Source organism: Scomber japonicus, chromosome 2, assembly GCF_027409825.1.
Source record: "Scomber japonicus isolate fScoJap1 chromosome 2, fScoJap1.pri, whole genome shotgun sequence".
Classification (NCBI taxonomy): domain Eukaryota; kingdom Metazoa; phylum Chordata; class Actinopteri; order Scombriformes; family Scombridae; genus Scomber; species Scomber japonicus.
The window spans coordinates 9,922,102-9,932,031 of record NC_070579.1 but is presented as its reverse complement, the minus strand read 5'-3'; the positions used below and the strand labels follow the sequence as shown (position 1 = coordinate 9,932,031).

The window sequence follows — 9,930 nt, the reverse complement described above, 5'->3', positions numbered from 1 at the left end:
CAGGCCCCGGCCGATGGCTCTTTAGGCAAGGTCACAGTTAAGAAACAGGATGCTAAACGCTGCTATAAACACAGAGCACACAGAGTGAAGAGCACACAGTGTGGCAGCCATCGATCTCTAGCCGTTCAGCGTGTACGGTAAACAACTCCGGGCTGACAGGAAGAGCAGACGTTGAACATCGAAAATTAAATAACTGCTTAAAATGATGATTATAATAAGGCTTTATATATAGAGAGAGATAGTTGTATAATAGGTGTAAGAATACGGGGTTTCCTATCCTCTTCTAACTATAAAGCCTTCTGGTTTTAGGTTTACATAAATACATCTATACTTGACAACCGCATCTAAATCAGCTCAGCTTAATATTAAGTTGTTATAACATCACTATAATAATGACTGACACGCAGTAAATGAGCATGAAGGTTCATCCCTGACCTTGAACATAGCGGTTTGAAATGCCTGAGACTGCGATGTTGTTGAAAGCTGGAGTACAAGCTAGTACTTGGACCTTGAGTTCAGATTTGTTTATTCAAACTATAAATAGCTTATGAAATATAATCAAAAGGTTAGAATGTGTCTAGAATAGATTATGTATTATACTGGTGTACTGCACAATATAGTAAATATAAACTATGTCAAAACAAGTCGAACAAAAACAATACAATACAATTCACATCCGAGCTCAACCTTACTAAAGGAACACAGTGAGATGTGGTTGAAAGCTCAGGAGAAAAGTAGGAAATAAAAGCCTTTGAATTCAAATTGTTTTGTCTACTATAAAACAATAGTACTTATAAAAAGATCATAGCATCTATTAACCCTTGTGTCGTCCTCTCGGGTCAAATTGACCCCATCTCTTTTGACTGTTCCTTCTTTCCTTCCTCTTTCTTTGCTCCCTCCTCCTTCCATACTTCTTTCCTTCCTTCCTTCCTTCCTACCTCCCACCCCTCCCACCCTCCTTCCTACCTTTAATTTTTCCTTCGTTTTTCCCTTCCTTCCCTCTTTCTTTGCTCCCTCCTCCTTCCATACTTCTTTCTTTCCTTCCTTCCTTCCTTCCTACCTCCCACCCTCCTTCCTACCTTTAATTTTTCCTTCGTTTTTCCCTTCCTTCCCTCTTTCTTTGCTCCCTCCTCCTTCCATACTTCTTTCTTTCCTTCCTTCCTTCCTACCTCCCACCCTCCTTCCTACCTTTAATTTTTCCTTCGTTTTTCCCTTCCTTCCCTCTTTCTTTGCTCCCTCCTCCTTCCATACTTCTTTCTTTCCTTCCTTCCTTCCTTCCTACCTCCCACCCTCCTTCCTACCTTTAATTTTTCCTTCGTTTTTCCCTTCCTTCCCTCTTTCTTTGCTCCCTCCTCCTTCCATACTTCTTTCTTTCCTTCCTTCCTTCCTACCTCCCACCCTCCTTCCTACCTTTAATTTTTCCTTCGTTTTTCCCCTCCTTCCCTCTTTCTTTGCTCCCTCCTCCTTTCATACTTCTTTCCTTCCTTCCTTCCTTCGTTCCTTCCTTCCTCCCTCTCTTCCTCCCTCTCTTCCTCCTTTCCTTCCTCTCACCCTCCTTCTTATCTATAATTTTTTCCTTCGTTCTTTCCTTCCTTCCTTCCTCCTGTCCTTCCTTACTCCTTGAGGACAACAGGAGGGTTAAACTATGCATCTAACTCAAGTAATGTGGTTGAAAGCTCTGGATCTTTAATTCTTTACTGATTTTTTTGTCAAACCAAGTTGAAAAATTAACATCAATAAGTCATCAAATAGTCTTTTTTTGACTAAGAAGATTGATTATCAGAAAAGGTTGACGTTCCATTTTCTGTTGATCAACTAATCAATGAATTGACTGATCATTGCAGCTCTAAACCTTTACACCGATCCATCTGATAAACAGTAGGAGTCAAGGGAACATGATGGTGTGTCCAAACTTTCCACTGGTTCTGTAGATTTGAGACAACTAATTAATTGATAAGCAGATCATCAAAAACTTGACGTGACTATTTGATGCTGAAAACAAATCTAATATCTTTGGGTTGTGGACTTCTGGTTGAATGGTTTGAATATGTTAACTTCGGTTTTGAGCAATTTTGGTAACACTTTTCACTTTTTTCCTGACACTAATTTGACTAAACAATCAACAATACTATCATGTGTACCTCACATTGGACTGCATGGTAATTGGAAGTCAAACTGGACCTTTCACTGTTATTTCAGAGATTAGTCTGGGACGGCTCTGGCTTATAATTGTTTTTTATATTATTAATTTAGACATCAACGTCGACCAAAATAAAAATAACTCAATTAGAAAAAAAAAGATGATTAAAAAAGAGTGAACGACTACCTATAAATAACAATCCACTGCCTGAGCTCCAACACAGCTGCAGAGCCTCACTCATGTCATCACTCATCAGAATATCTTTTATCATCCGCTGTCATCACATCAACCCCCGAGAGAGAGTGACATTAATGATTTAGAGTTTCCTGATTTAAAAATCCGGTTGGTCTAAACAACAATCACTGCCAAACGACTGGAGGTGTTGTCACTCCCCGACGACCGTCCTGAAAGAAAAAAAAAAAAATAACACAGGGACACGTCTGGCACCTGTTACATTAAAACCCGCTGCACCCGAAACAACAGCTTCACAGTCTGCAGTAACAGCAGAGTGAGCTTTCAGAGTCAAAGTAGAACAACCAGAGCGCTGCTACCTTTCATGTGCTGAGCTCCGCAACGTTATTTTTATCTCCCCGCAGCTTGTCGGTGGCGACGGCAGGTTAGTGACGGAGAAACTTTTGAGTCGTTCCTCCTGCATGGAGCCATCAAACACCGTCCGACTGCTTAATGAGAGCTCTGGAGGGGTTAGTGGAGGTGGGTGGAGGCAATCCGGCAATCCAGGAAATAAGACATTTTTCTGAGACCTCTTCTTTCCTCCTTCTCCATCCTCTTATTTTCAGTCTTTGAATGCAACACACAGGATCTGCAGGATGATGCGTGGGCAGAGGGGTGATCGTAATGCAGGGTGTGTTGTGCATTTAATGTGTGTGTGTGTGTGTGTGACGTGTGTGGGCTGACAGAAAGAAAGAGAGAGATATTGAGAACTTTACTGCACGAATGATAAGTCAAGTGAAATCCTATCCATCCAGACTGCATGAACAAAAAGCACAGAAATAGATGTCAAAAAAAAAAAAGGAAAAAAAATAAAGATGTATTTGTGTGTGTTTGTGGGTTTTCTCTCTCCAGGAATAGTGTAAGCACAGCCAGTAGTCCTGTAGTGTGTGTGTGTGTGTGTGTGTGTGTGTGTGTGTGTGTGTGTGTGTGTCTACAGATGCCAGATCAGAGGTGGAACACAGCTTAATTCCCCCAGCAGCAGCAGCAGCAGCAGCAGCAGCAGCAGTAGCCGGCTGTGCTCAGCCGTACATAACCTGTTGGTAGGGTTAGCTCGGTGCCGTTTGGACATCCTGGAGCCTTAGTGCGGCCCCGCCTTCACTGCAGAGATTACACCCACAGCGGTAATGATGCACACTGCGAGACTAGCTCTACTGTATGATCCGAGTCAAAAGAAGAAAAACACAACAGGCAATGAGGTGCACACACGTAGGAGAGGAGAAAAAAAAAGATGCTCCAAAACTGATTATTTTCAGCATCTCCCCTGTTGCTGCATGTTTCTTCTTCCCCCTTTTCTTTTCACACTCCACTGAGCTATGTCTTGTAATTACTTTAGCGCTCACCAGGGTTTTTTGCCTCTGTGTCTCAGCTACTGAAAACATCCCTTTGTCCTACTGACTTACAGCAGAATAAAGAACATATTTATCCCAAAGACCGCCCCGGGCAGGAAGTAACACTAGCTGCTGGGACAAATATGGCCTCCCGCATCATTCAGCTTCACTCAACCTTTACTCTAATTTCTCCACCCAGCACTTCTCACTGTTAGTAGGAGACACAGGTAAACTTTAAGTGACTTGTATTTAGTCAAAGATTGTTCTGCTGCAGCTCAGTTCATGTCCTGTCTAATCTAGTCCAGTCTAGTCTAGTCTAGTCTAGTCAACAGCTTCACCTAAACAAGTGAAACCATGTTTTCTGGCTCATCTACAGCTGCTGACAGAAACCACAATCCTTCAACTATATAGCAGTCAACAGGAGGCTGAAAGTCTGTCACATTTGCATCGTGAGAGCAGACAATTTCAGTTCGTCTCAGGAAATCACAGCGACATGCAAAACACAACAGAAACCGACCTGAAGCCACAGACGAAAAAAAAAAAAAAAACCTCCCCTGAACCAGTTTCCACATTTCACTGTTGGAGTTGGTGGCATCAATAATCATTTTAGTCATTTTTAAAGCAAAAATACTCCAAACATAGCTGATTTTAGCTTCTCTGATGGGAAAATGTAATGCTTTTATTTGGCTTGCATGATAGTAAACTGAATATATTTGGGTTTAGACTGTTGGTTGGACAATCAAGACATCAATTAATTAATATTTCTGATGCACAATTTCCTTCAAAATCTTTTGTTCCAGTGTTCTTTTCTCTGTGCAAATAATTCAACTAAAGGTTGTAAAATATCCCTAAATCATGTCTTTTACTGATCCTGCCATTGAGGAAAGGTTTATTTTGGTTGTGGCTTTCCCATTTGGCTTGGATTTAAATCCACTCTGCCCCATTTACTAAGCAAAACAATGACTCCAGACAAAAGTCATTGAATCACAGGTAATTCACAAAAATGTACTTTGGCTATGCAAAACACTCTTTGCTGCGCTTTGCTGGTGTTCACACACTGCAAGATATCAGATGTCTGTCCATCTGCTAACATCAACAAGCCTGGCTGTGTGCGGTCATTTCCTGCTGAATTACATTTTCACTTTCTTCGGGCCTAAATTTGGATTATAAAACATCTTAAATTATAAGTTAAAAGGTGGTACAATTGTGACGGAAAAGTATATTTCTGACCCCTGACTGACTCAAAGCAAAAATCTTATTTCCTAGAAGAACTGCGGTTGATTTTTTTTTTTTTTCTAGAGGGAAAGCCTTCAAAACAGGATGCTGTGGAAGGGGAAGAGGCTGCTGATCTCCACATACCCAGATCACCTCCAGCAATATTAACTGACAGCCTGTCTGTGTGCCAGCAAAGCCATTTGTTTCGGCCTTGCAACTTGAGTCGCAGGCGGTACAAAACTGTGGGAGCTACATAATGACAGAGCTCTGTGAGAGGAGCGAAGGGAAGAATAGAGAAGTGGGAAAAGGTTGCACGGTGATAAATGTGGAAGGTAAAACTATTTCGTACATTTCTAGTAGTCATTATGTGGGTTTGTTTCCGAGTATTTGCCAAAGAGGGAGGGAGAGAGAGACAGAGAGAGAGAGAGACAGAGACACAGACAGAGAGAGAGAGAGAGAGAGAGAGAGAGAGAGAGAGAGACAGAGGCAGAGAGAGAGAGAGAGAGAGAGAGAGAGAGAGAGAGAGAGACAGAGACACAGACAGAGAGAGAGGCAGAGACACAGACAGAGAGAGAGAGGCAGAGAGAGAGAGAGAGAGAGAGGGTGAGAGACACAGAGACAGAGGCAGAGAGAGAGAGAGAGAGAGAGAGAGAGAGAGAGAGAGAGAGAGAGAGAGAGGGTGAGAGACACAGAGACAGAGGCAGAGAGAGAGACAGAGACAGAGACAGAGAGAGAGAGAGAGACACACACACACAGACAGACAGACAGACAGACAGACAGACAGAGAGAGAGAGAGGGAGGATCTGTAACCCCTGCTACCAAGACATCAAATGTCCCTCTGTAAATGTCCATAACACTAATATATTAGCGTGTCATATGATAAAGTTTTGACAAAGCTGCAACCTAAAGACATTATGACCCTGCCAGATGATAAAAAAGCTCCCTTTTCAGTTTGCGGAAGACAGAAACACTGCACTATAGATGAAAAATGACCTGTCAACTAGGCCTGTGACTAACAAGAAGACATAGATTCATGCAAGACTAAAGAAACCTGAATATATTAGCATTTAAGAAGCGGGGACCAGAACATTTTAGCATTTTTATCTTTTTTAAAAAAAATGACTTAATTAATCCATTATCAAAATACTTTTGATTAAGCGTCGACTAAGCGTTGCAGCTCGAAGTTATCTAACTTCCTCCTTCATCCACTACACATTAGCGGGTGTATAGTGTGTGAGTTGACTTACATAACTTTCAAGGACCACAAACCCCGATTTGAGACGGGTTGATTGGGGGACAGCTTGTTCAATTGAGGGCAATAGGAACCAAAAGCTATGCCCCCCCCCCCTCCCCCCTTATGGGTAAAAGGCTGTGGTTGAGGTTTGGGTTAGATTTAGGAAAGCAGGGCAGTAGTTATAGTTACTGTATGTTAAGTAACCAGGAAGTGATTGCAAGTCTGTGTCAATACCCTACAAGTGGGTTAAGTAAACCTGTGTGTGTGTGTGAGAGAGAGAGAAAGAGAAAGAGACAGAGAGAAATCATAGGAGTTTGTTCTTAATCTAATCTGGCACAAGACGTGAGCTTCAGCTGTGGGGCTCAGGTGGATCTCTGGAGTCTGGAGTCCGAACACTGTCAGACAGACGACTGGATAACATCCCATCGCTTCCATTTCCTCCAATGATTCTCTCATCTTCATATATACACACACACACACACACACACACACACACACACATCCATCCCATTCTCTCCATTTCACCCTGCTCTGACCTCTCACTTCAACCTACTCTTCTCTCCGCCTCTTCTATAATAAACACAACATTACATATCCAGGTTTGACAGCTGTGTTTGCTTCCCAGCTGTGACATCCAAAAAAAAAAAAAAAAAAAGACAATTTTTATGTATTTCTCTGCTCTTTCTGCACACACACACACACACACTCCTTCCTACTCCTCCTGCTCCCCCCTCACACACACACACACACACACATCCACCCACTGCCTTGTCTCACAGCATCAGCATCACTGCGGAGTGAAAAGGCCAGCATCCCCATGAGATGTGGTCTTTGTTTATGTTGTTGTTTTGAAATGTGGGGCTCTAGGATGTTGGTCGGGGCATCACCGAACCATTTGAAGCCACGTTTAAAAAGAAAGAGAAGGAGCGCTGGCTGGTGTGGGCCTGTGCCACTGCTTGTTGCTTGTTGTGAAGCATCTATTTCAAATTCTTTTCCTTCTCTGCTGTCTTTTTTACTACCTGGCATGTACAGTACAGATCTACAGCCAATCTGCTGTCCAAACGAGTCAAAAAACATATACATCATCAACACACTGCCATCTGGGTTCAACGGGCCCAAATCAACAGTGGTATCTTTCACATGTGATCTGATCTCTCCTGGAGCAAGCTTAGATTCTCAAATAATTACCTCTACACCCCCCACATGCATCTTTAAAAACCTGGATTCCTCCTAAGGGAACTCACTGAGCATGCTCATCAGCAATGCCCGGCTTCACACGTTCACACCTGGGAGCTGCCAGGTACAGCTACAGTCTGCTGCTACTGCTGCCGCCACGCTGAAGCTGGAGCTGGAGCTGGAGCTGCTCTCTAATGGAGTTATTGCTGATTAATTGCCTTGCTCAAGGGCAACATGTCAGCAGGTATCAAGGGAAAGAGACAGAGAGAGACTGTTTCTCCACAGCCACAACACCTTCATATGCTTCTTTATCACATCTTCTTCTTCTTCATCATTATCACCAAACCAACGCCTCCTCATTCATTTCTACTGAATTTACACTTAAGTGCCTATCAGTGGCCCGCTTACCTAATCCCTAATATACTATAACCCATCTGGTTCCCCGGATCAATACCTGACCCCTAAGCACCGGCTAGGGAGCCCGGCCTCCTCTCGTGGGAAATTAGAAATGGATTCAGCAGATGATGCGGTGTTGGGTTTCTTTCTTTTTTTGATTTGACTACTCAGTAGATGAAAATGTTTTTTTTGTCAGCGAGGCAGTTGCAGTTGCCGCATACAGAAGACAACCCAGACCCGGTGAAAGAGGGAAAGAGGGAAGAGGGAAGAGGTGGTGGAGGGGAGTAGGTGAGTGGGGAGGGGGGTGATAAAGACGCGGTGAGGTGGCGGTGTCGCGTAGCAGGGCTTTCCTCTGGATTGCAAAGAGCTGTGACAGGGCTGAACGGCTGCCATCAGCTCAGGTGTTTGGGAGAGAGAGAGAGGGGGGGGGGGGGGGGGGGGGCAAGGTGTGACAGTGTGAAAAATGGAAAAAGTAGCTTGTGCAACACGCAGGGCAGCATCAGTGGATACTTTTATGCCTTCATCACATCAAGCGTGGATAGTTTCAACAAGAATCAAAAGCTACTCACATGTGCCTATAGCTCATTTTTAAAAATCTGAAGGCCTAAAATGTGTTGAATATAGGTTATAAGCTTGGTTTCTAAGTGCTGAACTATCCAGGAAGACTATTTTTGTTTATAAAGAAACTAAATCACACACAAGCAAGTAGGATGCCAAAAAACCTGACAGCATAGAAATAAATAGAATAGACTAGAATCCACTCAGATGGCATATATGGTGTTGTATCCATGCTGACCGGCAGCAGAGGGCCATCTGTTTCATTTACTCCCCAATTTCGTGAGAGGCAACTTCATCCCAACATCACACACACACGCACAGACACGGATCCACCCCCCTTTTTCTTTTTCTTTTTTTTTTTTTTTGCATTGCAGTCTTAAAAAACACTGAGTGCAAATGGCAAAAGGGGTCCTCACGTCACAATCCTACAAACAGAACAACCCTCCTATAGTCATACCTCCTCCTCCTCCAACCCAAAACCTCCATATCCTGGAATTATTATTATTATTATTATTAAAAGAAAGAAAGAAAGCAGAGCAGAGCATCTCCCCTTACCCATCTGTGCTTGTGTCGGATGTCTTTCAGAGGTTCATGGTGGATGATGAGAGCCCTGCTGATCGGAGTCTGGTAGTTTTTGCTGCAGAAAGCGCTATGCCATCGTATTGGTGATGCTGGAGGGGGGCCGGGGTCTCTCTCTCTCTTTCTCTTTCTGCTGTGCTTCAGCCCAAATAAAAGGGGAGGGCTAGGGGGGGTTTACCCGACAGTCATCTCGCAATGCTTTCACCCCCCTTCTCCGGTTTTATCCACCGGCTCGGATGCGCCGATGATCGTCCCGGTCCCGAGCTACACTGTGTGGATCCTGTCGGTGTCGGCGGTGATGTCTCAGCTCAGCTCAGCCTCCCCTCTCTCTCTCTCGCGCTCTCTCTCTCTCTCTCTCGCTCTCTCTCTCTCTCTCTCTCCCCTTCCTCCTCGTCCTCCTCCTCGTCTTGGTATTTATTCTACGGAAACACCGAGCTGGATGATTTTAAAATAAAATAAAAATGAAAAACGGAGCAGCGGCTTTTCTTCTTTTTTTTGTTGTTGTTGTGTGGTTACGCGCAGGGATGAGCCAAACAGCGCAGAAGGGATGGAGATGGAGTGATGAGGAGGGACACGGGGGTGGCTGGTGGGGGGTGTCTGCCGTCCTATTCGCCGTTTTCTGTCGTGTTTACGAGCCGCTGTCGCCTCCTCCCACCGCCTCTCTCTCTCTCTCTTTCTCTTTCTCTCTCTCTCTATCTGTGATCCCTGTCTTCCGTCCTCCGTCCTGCCTTTTCCTGCGCGCACGAACATAAGACCCCCCACCACCAGCTTCTCTTCTCTTTTTACTCCTTTTTCATCATCTTCACCCCTCTCTCTCTCTCGATCAGGCAGCAGGAGGAGGAGGAGGTGTATACAATGAGTGTGTATGTGTGTGTATGTGTGTGTGTGTGTGTTTGGGCCAAGTGAAGGAAACCGGAGGGAGTGGAAGGAGGAGCCCCGCAAGAGGAGAGCTCCTCCCCGCTATGCTGCTCATCAGAGGCGGACGAGGAGTAAGAGAGAGAGAGAGAGAGAGAGAGAGAAAGAGGGGGGGTAACTGTTATGTATGATGGAGATGCAAAGCAGGAAATATGATG

At 44.2% G+C, this 9,930-nt stretch overlaps 1 protein-coding gene across 1 annotated transcript in view; it reads right to left on the bottom strand.

Annotated features, from left to right (window-relative positions):
* The window catches only part of mgat3b (beta-1,4-mannosyl-glycoprotein 4-beta-N-acetylglucosaminyltransferase b), a 64,957-nt gene extending 55,820 nt beyond the window's left edge, over positions 1-9,137 (bottom strand). The window contains exon 1 of the mRNA XM_053331905.1: positions 8,834-9,137. The gene's annotated coding sequence lies outside the window, so the exon portion shown is untranslated. The remainder of the gene's footprint in view (positions 1-8,833) is intronic.
* Positions 9,138-9,930: the final 793 nt, after the last annotated feature.